This window comes from Cyanistes caeruleus, chromosome 2 (assembly GCF_971803275.1).
Source record: "Cyanistes caeruleus chromosome 2, bCyaCae1.hap1.1, whole genome shotgun sequence".
NCBI lineage: Eukaryota > Metazoa > Chordata > Aves > Passeriformes > Paridae > Cyanistes > Cyanistes caeruleus.
In genome coordinates this window covers 43,106,147-43,127,083 of record NC_141702.1, presented here as the reverse complement: position 1 = coordinate 43,127,083, position 20,937 = coordinate 43,106,147, and the positions used below count along the sequence as shown (strand labels likewise).

At 39.3% G+C, this 20,937-nt stretch overlaps 1 long non-coding RNA gene across 2 annotated transcripts; it reads right to left on the bottom strand.

Annotated features, from left to right (window-relative positions):
- Positions 1–137: 137 nt before the first annotated feature.
- On the bottom strand, positions 138–14,849 carry LOC111927103 (uncharacterized). 2 transcript variants are annotated; one of them, XR_015283064.1, is made up of 3 exons: positions 14,765–14,849; positions 7,179–7,263; positions 138–220 (listed from the first exon to the last, which is right to left on the bottom strand). It is a non-coding gene; the product is annotated as an uncharacterized LOC111927103 (long non-coding RNA). The 2 variants fall into 2 exon arrangements; XR_002863375.2 differs by lacking the exon at positions 14,765–14,849 and adding an exon at positions 8,631–8,721.
- Between the last annotated feature and the right edge of the window lie 6,088 nt (positions 14,850–20,937).

Genomic DNA, 20,937 nt, shown 5'->3' with positions numbered 1-20,937 from the left:
AATCAGAAAGTTGTGTTTTGGTTTCGTTTTAATGATTTTAACAAATAGACTGATGGGAGACAGGAACTGACATCTTGCTAACAAATGGCTTCATCACCACAAATTGAGTTCAGGGAAGCGGTATGTGGAATGTCAGTCAGAGATGTGGCAGCACTGCCCCCTCCCAGAGCTGGCTGTCCTGTCACCTGCTGTCTCCTGCATGAATGCTCCTGCTGAATCCCTGTTGACACAGAAGAAAGTAGACTGGTAGCAAATAAAATTCCTGTAAATGAAGCTGCTCTTCAGTTTCCCTTTGCTCCCCCATTCCAAGGCACTCCTGACATCATCCAAATTTTGTATAAAGCTCATTGTCCCTTCTCTTGAGAGACTCCATTGAACAATGCTGCTATTCTCTCCACATTCCAGTATGTCTGCCTCAGGACTCAGCAAAGCAAGTGATGAGCCATCCTTCAGTATACTTTGAAGAAATTAAATACTCTTTTATCCCCTTCCTACTTATATTTTGTTTTAAATGAACCTGGACACTCCTACCAGCTTTCACTGGTAATAAGCAAATAAGTCTGTTCTTTGAAAAACCATCAGGCCACTATGCAATATGCAAACTACATAGAGGCTACTAATAAATTAATTCCATCCAAAAAAACTTTATCTAAGCAGAAGAGATCTAGCAGCAGACCAATTCTTCTGACCTTTTGGAACCTCAAACAAAATCATAATAAAGCATGAAGTAAATGAAACTTGGGACATACATCTTTACTGTGTGTATGAAAGACAACAAAGTAGTTAGAGGCAAACTTTCATGGAGCAAAGTTCTGCTGACTTCATGTGGCAAATGTGACCTACATTGCAGATTATGTCCTGACCTTTAGAGTACCACTAGACCTCAACCCTTGGACAACTCAGCACTCTGGCTGAACTAAGGAAGGGCTGGGGACTCCACTTTCTCTGTCAAAGAAAGACAGAGATAGAGCAGGCTTCCAGAAAAGAGGATGATCGAGAGTATAAAACGCCATCAGCCCTTCGCTCTAAAGACCACATTCCATTTATTACACTGATCAAAGTGAACTTCAATTCTTTTTTCTTCAAAAGGGGTGTTAAAGAATTTTTTGGTCCTGCTGTTGCCTAATAAATATCCATACTGTTCCACCTATCCATAAAATACTACAAGAATTAGGTTTTATAACTACCAAATTGTCAATGTCAACAGGAAAGGAATTGGTGATACACAATGTTTCCTAACTGTGAAATTGCTTTCTTGTCCTTTCTACAGCACAACATTTTTGCATACTATTGGAACTGGTCATCAGCTCCCCTTCATAAAAAGCATAAAAAAAACCCCAAAACCCTCCCCTAATTTTTTTTGAACTTTAGAAGAGAAGGTTGGCGATTTGGTGAAATTTATTATTTTTTTTTCATTTGGTGTGGAATGTCACTTTCAAATTCACACCATCAAAACACCCAATTCTTCTGCTTGCATCTTTCCCTGCTTTGCATCAGAAACTAGGCTTGTGCAGTAGGTCAGTTAAACTTTTGTTAATGGAACTGGATGAAAATCAAGTTAAAAAAGATCGGACAAAAAAAAATAAATTGACCTGTGTTATTATCTCTGTACTTAAACCTATCAATTAGCTGGACTTACGCAGGGAAATGATGAAAAACACATAATATATACCAAGAATAGGATGTTTTTTCCTCCTCAGCTGAATTGTGTCTCACCTCAATCCCCTTCCAATAAACTCATATGTCTACAAGGCACCACTTGGAAAGCTTCTTACTTTGGTCTTTGAGGTACACAAAGAACATGAAAAACTATACAAAGACAGCTGTTTTCTGACTGTATGTTTGGGAGGATTCAGCTGTGCTGTTGAGTTCATCACAAGCCTGTAGTGATGGCTACTGATTTATGATGAATGGAGGAGGAAACAGCATGTGCTCAAGGGAGATGCAAAGAAATAGAAAATTCAAGGTTTTTAGGATGTCAAGGCAATATACTCAGAAGTCTGCACTTTTGCAAGACAGTGCTCATCTTGCTGCCCTTTTGGATCTCTGTTAGTTTTCCTCTCAGGCAGTGAATACAGTTGCACTGTTTTCCACTGATCTCTGAATCAGCCAGCACTCCCATCTCACTGATGGTAAATTGCATTGTCCTCAGCACCAGCACACACATAATTTGGCACACACATACATTTCTAATATGATTATTTAAGGTATAAATATATAAATGAGCTCAAGGATGGAATAAACTGCAAGACTAGCTTCCAGCCTTCTAAGGACAGGTTTAATGTGATATTTGGAAATCAAAATTTCATAGGAGTATACTTGTGATGCTCTTTTTCCCTTTAACTAGATTACTTTTTCCATCAAGGTATCTTTTACTAGTATACATTGTAATGCAGTATACCAGGATGCCCCATTGTGGGCTGAGGGATCAGTAATTATACTTATTCTTTCAAAAGAAAGTTGAAGCCATAAATCCTAGCTGGCCAAGAGCTGGTGTAGACCTTTAACTAAGTCTGTGGTTGTGTTGACAGCAATATTAATTTAAACTTATATCCTACAAAGATATGTAAAAAATACAGATCTGCACAAGATCATTTGCCAAATTCTTAGGAGCTTAAGAAGCTAAAATCACACCTTTCACATGTATAGCTATTCATTGTGTAGTGTTTTTTTTTGGTCAGGCCCAAAAACATATCTACTTTGCCAGAGTTTGAAGGAGGGAAGGAAAAATATGAAGAAAAAAGAAGATGATGAACAGATGGAACAAGACAGGGCAATTTTATTTCCTCACAGCTCAGCTTAAAGATCTGTCAAGATATTAAGTAAAATTTGTGTGACTTCATGTACCTAGAACTTGCTATATTGATGCCCATTTTTCCATAATTCACTTACTAAGGGTCTCATTTAGCAGAAATTTGGTCCAGAGCTACATAATGTCAACCTTTTTCAGTGTTGTTGCTGAAGAGAATCATGAGCTTAGTTGGCCTGACTTTATTAATTTCTGAGACATGGTCGTGAGTAGAGAATTTATTAGCGTACCTCTTCTTCCTGTGAGACACTAAGCTCCAGAGTCAAAACTCACCTTGCTCACATAGCTGCTGAAGCTATTCTTGTATATCTAAAGTTAATCCGGCTCTGAGTTACAGTAATGATATTATATCCGTTTAACAACAGGTATGGAAACATTGTTCTTTTAAAACTATCCCTAAGCACATGTTCAATTGAACATCTTGGATACCTGGCAGGACAGTATCTGAGCAGTGGTTTTCATTCTTCCTCCAAGTTATTTCACTTTAAATAGGTCAAAGATACAAACCAAAGTGGATTTTTTAGATAAGACCAGTTTGGGTTTTCACTAATGCTTAAACTCTAGTTAATGAACACTAATTTACTAGGATGATTATATTATAGACTGGACAAAAATAAGAAAGATTTTAGTAATTTGTATGCAAAGCCCAGCATCCCAGTCTCAAGCAATGATCAATGTGATTTGCTAAAGCAAATGTAAAACATATAGTGACACTTGGTATATTCTCCTGGTCTACTGGCATTTTAGAGACAAAGTTGTATCCAGGACTTGGTGTTTAACAGCCTTTGGTGAATTTTCTTCCTAGGAACTGGTTAAACTGCTCTTCTAACTCATTTATACTTTGGGATACTACAGTGTGCTGTGTCTCTGATTCTGATTTCCTTTATGCTGTCTGTAGTAATCCTTCCTGTTGTTCATATTGAAAATTTCACTGATGCTCCTAATCACTTGGTGTGCACCTTTTCTGTGCTATCCCTGACTTTGCAGAGATCTATTATACAATCTTCTTCACTCCCAGCTTGGTCTTTGGATGTTTAGAAACTCCTCAGGAGCAGTTTCATAACTTTGACTTTCTCTGACATACTTTTTCACTTTTCCTGGGCTGGGTGAGGAGAAAGAACTGCCTAGAGTGTTCAGTGGTGCAATGGCATTTTCTATTTGTTCTTTCTCCTCCAGTGATTTACTAAGAAAGATGGATCATTCTTCCATGTGAATACCATGAAAGAAATGGTGCCTGCATGGAGATAACACCCTGTGGGAGGCTTGACATTCCTGCTACCATACCTAGCATGGAACATCTGCTAGGAGCCATCACCAGCTCTTCAAAATAAAATGAACTCATATTTAATCCATGAAGGAATTGGCTTATGAGTCAACTAATTAACAAACTAGTTAACTGACACAACAGCCAGTAATGGCCCTTGTTTCTAAATGAGAGTGGTCATATGCATGCCCTATTGGAAATGGTTCCTGGCCTTGGACAGCTCCTTAGCTATGACTAGGAATTGCTTGGGAGAGGTATGCCTGGGTGAGACTTTTCCAGGGACTCCTTTAACAATTTAGCAGAACAGACACTTCAGTTCCAATGACCAGCAGCAGTCCTAGGCACAGGTTCACTTGTAGAGAGAGAAGCACGGGGTGGATAGGATCAGCACTGTGGTGTACGTGCTGAGTGGGTGCAAGTCCTCTCAAATCTCTGACGTTGCTTCCCTGTGCATTTGTGCTGTATTTGGAGCAGAAGAAAAGTATTCAAAAATTAGATGAGTCCAGCTCTTTTCTTCTACAGTATACCTAGAATACTTAAGAGACATAACAGCGTAAGAGAGTGATGCTTAAGAATGAGCACTGCTGAGGTCCTACTTATGTAAAATATGCATTTAAAAAAGGAGATGATTCATGTTAATAAGCAATTAAGTATTTATAACATAATCCAGGAACCGAGATCAGGTGTTGCAGAGGGGAGTAGAGGATTTTCTCTTATTTAAGATTAGGAATAATCAGGATTAGATACGGACATTAAACCTTTGGAGCACACAAGTTCTGCAGAGTTAGCATATCCAGAAACTGATTTGCTTAAAAACAGGTTAAATAATTTTTAACATACATACACATATATAAATCAGGCCTTGCATGGGGATAGATAACTCCCCAAAACTTTATTTAAATATTACATAAGGGTATAATTAGTATGTAAGTAGATCAATATTAATTCCTTTATGGTTGGATTTTGATTCCCATATTCACAGAGAATCTGATGCCCTATCTATATATAGAAAACTGGCCAAAAATGTTATTCAACCCCTGTTCCAGTCTTTTTGATGGTATTTTTTTAAAAGACAGAGACAAAAATATAATATTTCTCTTGTATATATATATATATATATAGCTGAGTGTAATTTTGTAGATTAATATGTTTAGATAATGATTTTGTTCCTTGATTAATTATTTAGATGCAGTACAAAAATCAAAGTTTCAGGTTAAAATAGCTATTGTCTGCTTTTGTGAAGAGTCAGAAACTAGGTCATTGCAAGAACTGGAAACATCCCAGTGGTCTGTCATATTCTATATTTTTATGTGTAGGTAATAGAGTATATCGTTAATGTGAGATCTGGCATGTCTTATTCTAGAACACCCTAATTTAAGTTGTGTCAGCTGTGAAACTTGCCAAGGGAGATAGAAGCCAAGCACAGTCTGTGGGTGCTAGGCTGTCTTAACAACTTTTATGTGACAGCTCAGAAGTCTCTTGACCTCATGGCCTAAACATCCTTGCATATAAACACAAAAGTTTTAAAACTCTAGGTTTCTGTTTTGTATACCTGGGTGAGCTCCATAGCGCATCATCTTGGTGCTCCATGCAGCCCTACAATTAATCCAGGATGGGCAGCCTGAACAGGGGGCTCTGCTAATTGGGTCTCGTTCATGGGAAACTCGTTCCAGCCCCTGGAAGATGCTGGCAATAAATGAAACTCTTCTGTAGTACCTATCTCCCTGCAGCCTTCTGCTGCTGCTGTTGCCTGTGCATTTCCGTCTGCTTGTCCCACATGGCCACCAACACCATGAGTATGGTGCCTTTGCTCTGTGCTGACAGTTGCCCTCTCTGGCACCCCAGGCATGTTACAGGCAGCAGAGTGCTGGAGGGTGTCACTTTCCCTCCCTTCTGTAACTCAAGTTACAAAGAACCAACGTACGAGTAAACTTCACCCAACAGTCAGTGGCTGCGTGCCACATATGGCTATGTTTTCTAACACTTTGTAATAGCTGTTTTTATCATGGCTTCATTTTCCATAAGTTAATATTTTTATTCATACATTGTCTTCAGAAAAGCTGAGCTATAATTATGGAGGGTTTGTCCAAAGCATACAAAATAGACAATTCATCTCACTGATTTCTTTGAGGTGGCCCCAAAATGCTCAGGGAGGGAAATGAGTAACAGCCTAAGATAATAGCTCAGAGTGATGTAAACCATTCTGCTTCTTGTCCTGCATATCCATTCCTTTCTTCCCAGGCTTCACACCCCCTTCTTGCTCCAAGGAAATTATGCAGATGATGATATAAGCAAGTGTGACAAGGCTGGGTATTCTGTGCAGTTATTTTTCCCAACTGTATATTTGCTTTAGATTATTAACTCTTCACTTACAAAATTGCTCTCAATTATAGAGCTGAATTCTTTGGCAACAGGCACAAACCAATGACAAACTTTGTGAAAAATAATAAATATTACAAGAAAGAAAGAAATACTATAATAAGAAAAAGTAATAGTGTTGTTATTTATTATCACTATATACTTGTGTTCTACTTGTGTGCATATTTGACATATGCACATTTCTCTCACAAATGTTCATGTCAAATCACCCTTCAGAACTGATGTTTGTTTAACTATCTCCTGGCCCATGTTCCCAAGCCATGGTACCAAACAAAGGGCTACCTACAAGATATATTCCCAAACTAAACTGCATCTTTTTTCTGGATCCAGAATCCCTCAGGCCAGGTGCAGCTGCAAACCCAAGTGATCAGTTCCATGCAGCAAGGAGGACAAGGGAGGCCACAAGGTTCAGGAGCACCCAGAGGTACATGCTGTAAAACAGACTCCTCAGCTATAGTTTTGCCCCTCAGCAGGTCCCTTGTTGCACAGGAACCTTGCCATATGTCCAAATCCAGGAGGAAAAAAGGTGAGCGACAAAGATGCTGAGAAGTATGAAAATTTCAAAATCCAAATACTAGTTTCATGGCATACAGGAAAACACACACACAAAAAAGAAATCTGGAAAATCATCTTGTTAATTTTTTTTTTTGGAAGCTAAACCCAGGATAACACCCTCAATCCTATCCTTCCGTACCCTTGCCACAAGATTTTAAAAAGACACCTTACCTTAAGGTACACAACATTCCCATTTGCTTTTCTGGCTCTTCAGGCACGCTCCCTAGCCCCATCCTGCCCTCTGGAAAATGCTCTACTGCAAGGAGAAAAATGAGACAGAAGATTGGTAATACTCATCAAGTCTGCGTTGGTTTGTTTCTTGCGTGTGTGTGTTTGGGAGGTCCCAAGAGATGAAGCTGATGCAGAGTAGGTGGATGACTGTAGTGGTTATGGGTGGGCAAGTTTTTAAAATAAAAGTGGCAGAATAGATGATAAGGGATGTGATGGGCAATCTTAGGAATGCAGGGCAGGAAATGCATTGTGAATTTGTGTCTTTCCATGGGGAAAGGTATATATCATCTATCATCATCACTGTCAATGGTTAAAACTGATGTTGAAAGAAACATCAATCTATGACTGTCGTGGTGTAACCCAAGTCAGCAATCAGGCCTCATGCAGCTGCTCGCTCACTCCCGCACCTGTGTGACTGGGGAGAGAATTGGAAGGGTGAAAGCCAGAGAACTCGTGGGTTGAGATGAAGACAGTTTAATAGGGAAAGCAAAAGCCAAGCATACAAAGAAAAGCAAGGAACTAATTAATTGCTACTCATGGGCAGGCAGATTTCCAGAAGAGCAGGGCCCCATCACGTGTAACTGTGACTTAAGAAGATAAAAATGCCACCACACCAAACGTCCTCCCCCACTTCTCCTTTCTTCCTTCCACTTTATATATTTGATCATGATGTCATAGGGTCTGGAATATCACTTTATATATTTGATCATGATGTCATAGGGTCTGGAATATCCCATTGGTCAGCTATGGCCACCTGTCCTGGCTGTGTCTCCTCCCAGTCTTCAATACACCCCACAACTTCCTTTCCAGTGTGGCAGCATGAAAAGCAGAAAAGGCCTTGGTTCTGTTCAAACCATGCCCAGCAATAACAAAAACATCTATATTATCAAACCTGTGTTCAGCAGAAATCCAAAACACAGCCCCATACCAGCCACTATGAAGAAATTTAACTCTACTGGTGCTGAAACCAGCATATTCCATACCATTTACATCATGCTCAGGTCCCACACTATTCAATACAACCTCATTAACCACCACTCCCCTTCCGAGTCTTTGATATAACACAAAGATATTGTTCCTTTAGCCTATGGACCACCCCTGTCCACACAATGTCCACAAAACATCTGTTGAATTTATGTAGTCCATGACTTTGGGCTCCATCTGTTATGGTCACTCAGGATAGGAGAGGTGGTGTATGTGGGGAGTTAGTGGGCACCAAAGCCAACTCAGGTCACTGCTGCACTGCAACTGCCTCTTGTAAGGCTTCTCCTGGTAAGGCTTCTACTCCTTCTTCCCTTGTAAGGCTTAGGTTGGGTAGTTCCAGTTACAGTAATTCCTGAAACACACAGCTCAAATCATAGTTTACAATAGTTTAAAGGCACATCACATTACAATCTCCATCCCTGGTCCTCGGTGGGGTCACAAGTGCCACTAGCAAACCTGCTCCAGCATGGGCTTCTCACAGGGTCTCGTCACATCCTCCTACAGGCATCCACCTGCTCCAGCATGGGGTCCTCCAGGGACTACTTGTGTATCCCTGCTCTCTTGTGAACTCACTCACCCATCACAGACCCTTCAACTCAAGCTCACACTGGAGTTCTAGCCTGCCCAGTACAGCAGCACAGAACACAGCAGCAATGCCTGGCCACCCGCCAGCCCAGGCGCATCGCCATGGCTGTTATCAAAATGTTCCCAGGCACAACAGAGTGAGGTGATAAGCAGCACAAGTGAAAAGCAGCCAGTAATGAGCACTATACAGTCAAACAGACAAGCCCCATGGAAGCAAAGGAGACTGCCCATTACTAGCTAAACAGCGCTATCAGATGTAAATTCAGTCTGCCACATCCCAATCAAATCTATCATTATCTCAAACTCTTTGAACCCCACATTGGGTGCCAAAATGGTTTGGCATGACAGGCATGGTTTAACCCCAGCCAGCAATCAAGCCCCACACAGGCACTTGCTCACTCCCCCACCAGAGAGATCAGGGAGAGAATTGGAAGGGTGAAAGCCAGAGAACTCATGGGTTGAGATAAAGACAATTTAATAGGGAAAGCAAAAGGCAAGCACAAAAGCAAAGAAAAACAAAGAACTAATTTACTGCTTCCCATGGGCAGGTATGTTCAGCCATTTCCAGAAGAAGAGGGCCCCATCTCACCTAACAGTGACTTGGGAAGACAAATGCCATCACTTCAAATTTCCCCTTCCTCCTTCTTCCTTCCACTTTATATACTCAGCATGATGTCAGTATGGTCTGCCTTTGGGTCACCTGTCCTGGCTGTGTCTCCCCCCAGTCTCCCATGCATCCCCACCTTCTTTTCTAGCGTGGCAGTATGGAAAGCAGAAAATGTTTTGGCTCTGTGCAAGCCCTGCTCAGCAATTACAGGAACATTTCTGTATTGTTCTGTGTTTAGCACAAATCCAAAACACAGCCCTGTAAGAGCCACAGTGAAAAAAATTAACTCTGCCCCAGTTGGAACCAGCACAATAACTTTGTCTTAAAATTGTAAAATTAGAAAAGCACATACTGAGAAGAGGTGAACAAGAGAATAACATTTAAGAAGCGACTAAGCATCAGGCAAGGAAAGAAAACTCTCTTTTAATGGAATACAGTAACTCTATTAGCTGTCTTCAATGAAACTTGAGCTAGGGTTGTACTGACTAATGTAAAGATACCTATGAAACCAAGCGCTTGATGAGCTTCTAGTGTAAGACCTGGGGTGCTACACTACTTAGTCTTGTGACTTGAACAAGATCTTTAAATGGAAAATTCTAATAGATTATGTTTATAGGTGTTGAAAGAATATAAATATTGTTATCTGACTGATCTGAAAATTGATTTTTTTCTGTTGGAAGCATTGGACTTTCTGCAGAAATTATCTATGTCGGATGTATTTTTAGGTAAGTTCTGGAATTTTATTGTCATGTTGACATTTTGCATCGCTCCAGTGGTACTCATTATAAAATAATTGATGAGCACTAAATCAATGTAAGTTATCTCCTGAGTCTATGATTCTGCATCCCTTCTGACTGTGTTAGTGGCCAATATGTCTAGTTGCTTTCCAGAACAGAAAGTACACAGTAATGATCCGATTATGTACCAAAAACCAAACAAGATTCCAGGCAAATTACAAGACAGAAGTTGAGAGAAACAAGAAAAAAAACAGGTTTTCATCCTTTACCTTCTTACTTTTAATATTTGTGAAGGATTATTATAAGTAAAGGATACTGTTATAATAAATTATGCATAAGGAAAAAGCTTTAACATCCCAAAGCATTTCTCCTCCTAAATTTTGAAACGTCCTACTACAGCCCATTCATTTTAAAAATCTCAGAACAGATCTCAGCAGAACACGAGTCATCAATAACCTATGTTTGCAGCCATGCTTGCCCCAGATGGCAGGAGTCTTTCAGCCACAGAATGCAGGTTCAGACTACTGGAGGCTCCATCATCTCCCTTCCTGCCCTGTATATAAGTGCATTTTGTGTGTCCTGTTTTGGGATTAGTATTAGGCAGTTGCAGAGTGGTGTCTCTGCTCTTTGTCATTTTCTTACTACAGAGAAAACCAGAGCCAAGCCCCACAACACCTTAAATCTGCATATCAGGATGCCTGCTCTCATTGGAAAGCAAAAGAAAATGCCCCCAGGGACACTTGTGACCATCAAACAGTGCATTATGAAACCTGAATATACAAAAGGTGAATTAAATTTTAATAAAGTAACTTTAGTAAAATTGCTTTCAGTTAATAGCTGAATGCCAGGAGTCGGTCAACTTCAGCTAAGTGGTTTGTAAGGCTGGAGGTGTGAGGTGCAGGGGAGGCTGACAGCCTCTGTGAGGATCCCATAAGATGGCCTGTCTGCAGTGAGCCAGTGAAGGAACCAAAGATTCAAAGTTTGATTTCCTGGTAAGTGTTGTGGCGCCTTGGGATATTTCAGCTACAGGATGATTTGTAAAGGGGGTTTAATTGTGCTATGGGTAACCTATTTGTGATTGCTGAGGAAGCAAATGCTGTAGCTTGTCATTGGATCTCATAGTAAAGGAAGCAAAAGCAAATCTGGGTCAAAGCATATCTTGGTGTTTTGTCTATTTTTTTCAGAATCTGGGAAAGATCCTACAGGAATATTGCCTTTTTTTCACAAGGTCTCTTTACAGATCCTGGATATCACTTAAACTTTTTGAGCACAACTGAAAGATTGCATGGACTGCAGAAATAAAGGGTTGAGCAGAGGCACAGAAGCAAACAGCAGTTTTGCTGGAGATCAGAGCAGAGCAAAGCAGCACAGTATGAGCAACCAGCAGAAACAAGAACAGGAGGTTGTGACTGCTGGCAGTAGCTAATGGTAAACCTGGTGAGCAAACAGGTAGCAGATGCAAGACCAGTGTTGGTGTGAGTAGCAAGAGGTAAATAAGAGTCCCTCAAAAAAAGTGATGTAGAGCACAGCTCCTTTGTCAGGGCTCAAATGGTGAACTATGAGGGAAGAGATTGTAAAGTATTCCAGGAACAATGATCAATACCTGTCACTTGGATGTCTCTAAACCTGGACTGGAAATGGAAAGTGGACTTATTATCTTACAAATATTCAGACCTGTGGTATTAGAATATGGTTAAGACTATTAGAAAAATAAAAATAGCTTTACAGAAAAAAAGCCCAAAGTCTATAGAGTCATAAATTCCATCTCTGATGGAGAAGATGTGTGGAAAAGGACAAGTGGGGAGGGACAAATCCCTGCTATGTCCTTCCAGTGAGTCCCTAGCAGAAGGGTTAAATCTTCTAGAAACAAATATGCACAGGGGCTATATTTGGATCTGATCGTTCATTTTCATTAATATGTTTAGGACTAGAAATATTACTCCTAGATTACTTTCCCCGCAAATATTTCAAAATGAGCAATAGTTTCCCCCTGCCTAGTTATTTATCAGAAAGGAGCCAATCAGAATAATTTACTGTAATTCATTAAGACTGACATCTTGTGGTTGTTTTTCATATGACGCCTTCTGTCCGAACTTCTTAGGAAAGACCGAATTTATCCCTTGGCTTAACCAGCTGTTGTAAATCCTGTCTGTGTTACTGAGGATGTTTTAGACACACGATTCTGAAAATTATTCAGCAACCCCACCAGGGAGCTGAGAAAAGAATTAATGCTGTATAAAAATTTAATTCTCTTTTTTATTTGCCCCGCAGAGCTTTATGGTGTTGAATTGTTAATGCACAAAAGCATTCTTACCACTGCAATAACAGCCTCTTCAATTGTGTCTCCGTTTACATGATAATATTTATCATCTTGAATATTTTTAAAACTGTTAGTAATCCTATCCTAGAACACCAAGAAAACTTCAAGGCGTTGGCTAGAGTAACAAGGGAGTCTCCTTTGGTTTGAAATTCTCTTTAATGATGTTGTCTTTTGTGAGCTTAAAGTTACCATGTCTAGCAGAATGTGTATAGTGAGATCTGCCTTTTGCATGCATTGAATGAAGACAATTACTGGGACTCAGCTGTGCTCCCCAAGGTTTCATCATGTATTTTAGTGTGCTGTGAGGGTAAAACGATGCACCTCCTATCTCTGAAAAATAGGATCCATTTCGGAGAATACTATTTTTGCCAGTCCAAAGATTATAGAAATTGCCACATTATTTTTTTAATCTCAGGGATTGTGTTAAGAGGCTCTATATTCACATTCTTCTAAATATTAAGGTGTAAGTTTCTTTTTTAGACAGATGTTTGCAACTGGCAATGTGTTGATACAAAGGTACAAAGTAATTTGGATGTTTATTGGAAACTCTGCAATCTTCTATTGGTACTTGATTAGCTTGTTCATAGGCATCAACAATGTCTGCAGGAATGCTTCACATGAGGCCTGGGATATCAAGGGTGGTCCACCTGTATAGCATCAGTAGCAAGTAACAAAGAAACAGCAGAACAAATATCTTCAGTTATTTTATCAAGTGATAAAATGTATGTAACTGTGTATGTAACTAATTAATTTATTTGCTTGAGAAAAGAAAGGAGATTGCCTTCCTTTGAACTTTTCTGACTGACAGAATGCTTCCTTGTCTCCCAACAACTAAAAATAGCCGAGTTTCAATGTACTCCCAAGATGAAAATGAGTTGATTAGGACCAAATTAATAGATTTTGCTTGTCCTTCAAAACAAAATCAGCTCTAGAATGACAGCAAATAGTGTCAGCCTGAATACAATTTTTACAGAGTTAACAAGGACCTGAAACAGGGAGAGCTAGTGAAAACCTCAGTATATCATAAACTCAAAATTTGCTGCAAATGGCACAAAATAATGGTTCCACTGCTCATTCAACATTTTTAGGTTGTTGTTCAGGTTGTAACATAGTATTTCAGCATTTTTCACCTTGTGGTTTTCCTTTTTCTGATCTCTGCTTGAGTGTAGTGATGATGAGTTACAGGACCTTAAGTCATGTTTATTGTTGCAGAATTGTAAACATGCTTGTCTAGAAACATGAGAGAATATAAAGAAATAGCCATCATTATCTGGAGAAGAAACTTTCCTTAAATCAGTAGAGATCTCCTGCTGCACAGAATAAAGGTGCAAACACAAACTAACCAGAGAAGTGGTAGGAAAAACATGACAGCCAGAAATAATCTTGCAAGAACAACATCACCAGCGTTAGAGAGAGACAAGAACAGAATAGTTATTGATTTCTTCTTGGCCAAGCAGGTGTATAAATACTTGGCTCTTCCCTGATCCCACCTAGACTAATACTGAGAGAACCATAATGATTAGCAGAAAAAAACCCCTTATGTTTATATTTTACTTGCTCTTTGGTATTTTTTTTCTTAAAAATGCTGTGTGCAGAAAATGGATTTTACTAAAAGAAGAGTGATGATATTTTTAAATATGAGAATAGTCATAAGCTTTTCAAGCTCCAGTAAAGACAATGCAAACTTAAGGGCTATGACATTATGAAAATAGTTCAAAGTATCTTCACTCTTATCCTTGAGCACTCTGGATTTGTTTTGAGGCACATTAAAGCTTCCTTTTGAAAAATTAATGTAAGAGAAATGTAGCACAAATATAGCAAAAATAGATCTGGTAGGACCTGCTTCAGACCAGGAGCCTGGGTGAATTAGATGAAGAGAAAGTTTAAAAATATATCTTCAAGCCTGGACATATTATTTTTGAGAAATTTCAGCAACCCAGCTTTAAGGAAATGTAGGTAGGCGTCAAGTAGCACTAACTGCTCCACAGAGAATAGAAATGGATGCTGCACAAGCTGTAATTGATGGTCCTTTAGTTTAGAAATTTTGACAGTCAGTGTAAATCATGTGGGTCATAAAAATAGACAATAACATTTTAAAACTTATTTTTAAAAAAAAAAATATACCTCTTTTCCAGCAGTGCCATAATCTCAGAAAGAGAAACCAGGATTTAGTATAGTTCACATAGCAAAGCAGCAAAGAAATAAAAGGCAAGAGAGTTCAACCAGGCAGAGAAAATAAATCCAGAAAAAGTGGTGGGGAGTTTTTGTGATGTCCTGAGCCATAGCTGCTGACCTGTCAGTTGGCAGAATCAAAGCAACTGTGGTGCTTTCAGGGTCCTCTCTGAGAAATTTTCCTTCCTTGATTAAATGCCTTCATCCTAAAATGAAAAGAAACGCAGTCAAGGGATACATAGTCTGTACATTTTTAGAACATAGTTTTCGATGTTATCTAGGGAACTAAGTTTGTCCATTAAAATAATATATTAAAATTACTTCAAGAAATCTCATTAAGTGATTATAAAGTCAGCATCTTTTTACATAGGACCATATTACTCAAAAATAAGAGAAGGCATAGAAATAATAGATCTTATTTTGTGAGTTTTTTTATAATCATTATTATAATTTATTATTGTTGTAATAATAATAAAATATAAAAATATAATTTCAAATATTAATAATTAATTTAGCCTCTATTAATATTGCTTTGGCATCTATAGCATAAAAAAATGAGGATTAGAAATCAAATCTATAATCAGCCAAGTTCACATTTTTTTTTGACAGTAGAAATAAATGTAGTGATAATCCATATTACTATTATTGACTTTTAACCCCATTGACCAAAAAAGTGGGGTTTCATTGATTGTTTTTAAGATAGATATGCAAATTAAAAATTGATTTCCAGTACAATTAACACATAAAAGTGAAACAGTTTAAAGCTACATTTTCTTACCCTCAATACTAATGATAACAAGGTGAAACGTAAATTTTGGAATCCAAAAAATCTCAGAAAAAACAAGGATTCATGTATACATGTATAAACCTTATCTATCCAATGATGAAAATTTTTGCTAGAAGTTTCACTGTGGTAGCATTTTACATGTCCATTAGTGTATAGGACAGACATGAATTAGTGCATGAATTAGTGTATAGGACAGACATGCAGCTGTGTTAGCACTGGAATTCTCAGAGATACTTACAGATCCTCTATTACTGTTTTCATTTGGATTATGCACAGTTCTCTGACTGCAGTGCCTTGATCTAATTTCCTCAGTCCTAAAGAGCATACATCCAGCAATAAGAATGGATCATTTATGGGATAACTGAATGGATCATGGGTCTGGATCACTTCTCCTATGAAAATAGGCTGAGAGAGTTGGGGCTGTTTGTCCTGGAGAAGAGAAGGCTCCAGGGAGATCTTCTGTGGCCTTGCAGCACATAAAGGGTGCTTGCAAGAAGGCTGGAGAGGGACTTTTCACGAGGTCTTGTTGTGATAGGGCAAGGGAGAATGGCCTCAAGCTGAAAGAGGGCAGGTTTAGAATAGATATAGGGAAAAAGTCTTTACTGTGAGGGTGGTGAGGCACTGGAACAGGCTGCCCAGAGGTGTTGTGGATGTCCCATCCCTGGAGGTGCTCAAGAGCGGGCTGGATGGGGCTCGAAGAACCTTGGTCTAGTGGAAGGTGTCCCTGCCCATGGCAGGGTGTTGGAGCTAGATGACCTTTATGGTTTCATCTAATCCAAACCACAATTTGATTCTATGAAGACAAGCCTCCCCCAAGAGCAGAAGGAAAGCACCATGCATATGTTACCTGTGAATATCTTATGTTTTTTGATGGTACCATGGGGAGGAGGAAGGTAATTGAAGGTATCTGTGAATTTAGTTGATCTCTACTACACTATTACAATTCTGCAAAGGTTCTCAGTTATATAGCTTCATCTTCATTGCAGGCAAGTCCCAGCACAGTACATGCTGACAGTTTTCAATCTCAGTCTGCTGGCATGTCCAGAAGAAGCTGAGTCAGCCCACAAGGAGAACATGGCTGTTGGGAAAAATGGCTCCAAGCCACACTCCAAAGATGTGCTGGCTCCTAATACTGCAATGCAGTGGAGAAGAAAATCTCTGCTGGCAGAACTGCTTCCAGGAAGAGCTCAGATTGCATTTAGAGTTCACTGCTAGGGAATGGAACCAAGACAAGTGGAATTGCAGGGGGAAGAACATAGGCTCATGCCTGTCTATCTGGAGTAGCCCATAAAATCATCACACTCTTTTCAGATTTTTAGTTAATTCCTTGATGAAACATGGACTACCATGCTATCTTGTTTGTATCAGAAAGTGTGGCTAGCAGGACCAGGGCAATGATCATACTCTTGTACTCAGCAATGGTGAGGCTGCACCTTGAATCTTGTGTTCTGTTTTGGGCCCCTGACTACAAGAAAGAAATTCAGGTGCTGGAACAAGTGCAGAGAGTGGCAACAAAGTGGGTTAAGGGTCTGGAGTACAGTCTTTTAAGGAATGGCTTAAGGACGTGGGGAAAAGGAGGCTTCAGGGGACCTTATTGCTCTCTGCAACTACCTGAAAGGATTAGGTCAAGCAGGGGCCGGTCTCACCTCCCAAATAATAAGAGATAGGATAAGAGCAAACAGATTCAAGATGAATCAGAGGAGGTTTGGATGGGATATTAGGAGAAATTTCTACACCAAAAGGGTTGTCAGTCACTGGAATATGCTGCCCAAGGAAGTGGTTGAGTCACCATCCCTGGAGGTATCTAAAAGTTGTGCAGTACTGGTACTTAGGGATATGGTTTAATGCTGGACATGGCAGTGCTGGGTTAATGGTTGGACTCAATGATTCTATAGTTCTTTGCAGGCAAAATAAAAAATTATGCTCTTTTATCTAATCTATATTTTTCCTTTCTGCAGAGATTTATATTTTTTGAAAGTAGTCTTGTCTCATAATTTTCCTGTAAATTAATAGGGCCTGTTGAACTGAATTTGACCAGAAACCCTTTTATTTTTTTGGTTAAAGGAGACAGCAAACTATAGATGAAATGCACTTTCCCACATATTGAATTTGTTCCTATATTTTGGTGTTTGGTGATGACCAAAGGTCCAGTTTAGGACTGGATGCTTGGGCTCAGCACTGTCCAGAGAAGGCTCTTCATTAATAACTAGCAATCTAATGAAAAAAAGGTGTGAAAAAACCTGAGATACAAAGTTTACTAAGTCTTTATGCCACAAATTTCTCTTGTCATTTAAACATGGAAAAATCAATATAAATTCCTCATTTCTATGCTGTAGGCTAACTAGCTTAAAGTTCTTTTAATTTTGTATGTCTTTGTGAAGAATGTACAGAGGAAATAACAGAGTGAAAGAGCAGAATGTTTTTAGTTTTACATAGTACTGCATTCCTTTTCTGACAACAATCTGCATTCTTCCCAATCCTGAAAACAAAATAATTTTTGTCTCTGAAAAAAAACTTTTCTTGTAAAAAAATATATTCCACGAGCATCAGAGTTTTGACTGTTAAGGATGGTATTATCTTTTTTGAAAAGAAACAGTCTACCTCTCGTCCCCCTGATACTGCTCACAGCAATGAGCATTCCTGTACGAGTCAAGGACAGTGTTTCTTTCATAGGGCTGATAACTGGTTTGATTTGATTCACTGTGAAAGACAAGTTTGACCAATTCCTTGTAGGCAGTTGAACATGACATCTTCAGATATGTAAGTGCAAGGGACAGATATATTGAGGTCCCCTTATCTCATTATTGAAGGGAACTCTGCTGAGTTCACTCTGCATTCAGTGAGCAAATGACTTAAAGCTTAGGTGGTAAATTGGGAACCTTAATTTTTCCTTGAGATGGCAATTTTTTCCTTGACATCAAGAAAAAATATGGCTATGCCATAGTGTAAACAAATTAAGCTAATTTTACTATTTTCAGCTAATTTTATTTACTTAAAAGGTCTCCATTTAAGACTTAGTCTTACTACAGGTGTCTTATAAACACCTCTGAAGGTATCAAATTCTACTACAATACCCATTTCTAAACTAGACAGAAATAATTACCATGCAAAAATGCCTAATTTTCCACAGCAGTCAATATAGGCATAGACAGCTGCAATACCACTGGAAAAGCACACTGTTAAGTAGAAATTTCCTAGAACACAATCCTAGAAACACAATTATGAGTAAAAGCTCATAGATTCAAGCTGAGACTTTTTTGGAATGGTGAAGTCTAATACAAAGCAGTCTACTAAAATGAGAAACGTTAGCCGTATCTGCAGCCCTCAAACCATCTGGGTGGGTCTGGAATTAAATCAACCTCTGAAATAGAGGCTGTGTTGTGACCATTGACACTGACCACTGAGATTGTATCACCCCTACCTGGATTGCTTTCTGGCCTCTACTGGCTTTTCCTTCCTTGAAGTTTTATACAGTCATCAATTAAAGCAGTTATTGAACATTGTAAACTTCAGGCTGTAGTGGAAAGAATACGGCTAGAAAGTTGCAAATGCCCATCCATATGTCCTATCTGTTTGGGAATATCTTGGCAAGTAGACTGTGTTTGTGCAAGAAAACCCGAAATAGGATCAAAAATGGAGGGAAAGAAAACAGGGATGTTCAGAGTGATGGTGTTTGTCTTCCCATGTCACCACTATGCTTGGTGGAGCCCTGCTTTCCTTGGCATGGCTCAACACTTGCCTGCCCATGGGAAATGGTGAACGAATTCCTTGTTTTGCTTTGCTTGTGTGTGCAGATTTTGTTTTACCTTTTAAATTGTCTTTGTCTCAACCCATGTGTTTTCTCACTTTTACCCTTGTGATTCTCTTCCTCATCCCACTTGGAGGGAGTAAATGAGCGGCTGGGAGGGGCTGAGTTGCTAGCTGTGGCTAAACCACAACAAAGACCCCAGGAGACAGAGAGTAGAAGAACCTGTATTTAGGTCAAGGAAGACCTTGTGTTTAGGGTTGGGAGGCTGTGTACTTTATTGCTATGGAAATGAGTCAGTTAGTACGTATGCTCATTCCTTTCTTTCCTGAGCAGTTTGTAACAGTATGGAAGATAATAACCACCAAGATTTTATCCACTCTCTGTCCCAAGAAGACCTAAGAAGAATTTACACCACAATGAGATCTAGCAAGGCTGCCTGAGTAAGAACTTGTATTATCTCTTCACAGTCCTAGCATTTCCTACCTGCTGATTGCAGATCACACTAAAACACTCTACATTTAAAACAAAATTTACTAAGGATTTTATACTGTTGTATCAATCCTTTAAATTTTGAGGATGCATCCTGAATATATTTTGTGTTTAGCACTGAATTAAAGTGAAATACTCCTAATGTTTTTGTTTCATCCCATTATTTTGGTACTTTTAAAAGATGCCACCAAATACGTCTTGTGGCAGTGTTGCACCAAAGGAATATTACTGTACTTACAGAACGTTTCAAAAGATATTAATTTAGAAAAAAACATACATTCTCCAGTATGGAGTCTCCTCACTTTTCTCTTCTTTGATTTCTATGAACAGTTGTTCACACATATTGTAGTTCTAACATTAGGTACATCTGGAATCATTCTCACAGAAAAGGAAAGGGACCTCAAGTGGTCAGTTAATTAATCCTCTACACTAGTGAGAAATTGGAATAAACACTAACCTCAGCCCCTAGAAACTTGGAATAAAAGGAAATAGCTCTCTAAGGCCCCATGCAGAGGGGAGCCTGTGCTGCAGCAGGTTTGCTGGCAGGAGTTGTGACCCTGTGGGGACCCACACTGGAGAAGCTGGTTCCTGAAGGCCGGCACTCGGTGGAAGGGACTCATGCTGGAGCAGTTCATGATGAACTGCAGCCTGTGGAAGGGATATATGTTGGAGAAGATTGTGGAGGATTGACTTCTGTGTGAGTGACTCCACACTGGAACAGAGGAAGAGTATGAGATGTCCTCCCTCTGTGGAAGAAGGAAGGGCACAGAGAGTGTGTGATGAAATTACCATAGCCCTTATTTCCTATCCTCCTATGCTGCTGGTGGGGAGAAAGTAGAGAATTTAGTCATGAAATTGAGGAAGAAGGGAGTTGTGGGGGGAAGGGGTGTTTTTAAGATTTCATTTTTGTTTCTTATTAATCTACTTTGATCTGATTGGTAATAATTTAACTATTCCCCCCCCCCCCGCCCCCGATCGTATCTTCATGACATTCATTATTTTTCCTTCTACTTTGTCCTGTACAGTGTTTCTTTTACAGATAGCAGAGCTCCAAGTCAGTTCTCACTTACATGGAAGACAATTCAAAGGGCCTTTTGCAATAGAACAAGAGGTCATGGTTTTAAACTAAAAGAGGGTTGATTTAGATTAGATGTAAGAAAAAAGATTTTTACAATGGGAGTAGTGAAATGCTGGAACAGATTGCCCAGAGAGGTGAATGCCCCAAACCTGTGAACATGCAAGGTCAGGTTGGACAGCGCTTTGAGAAACC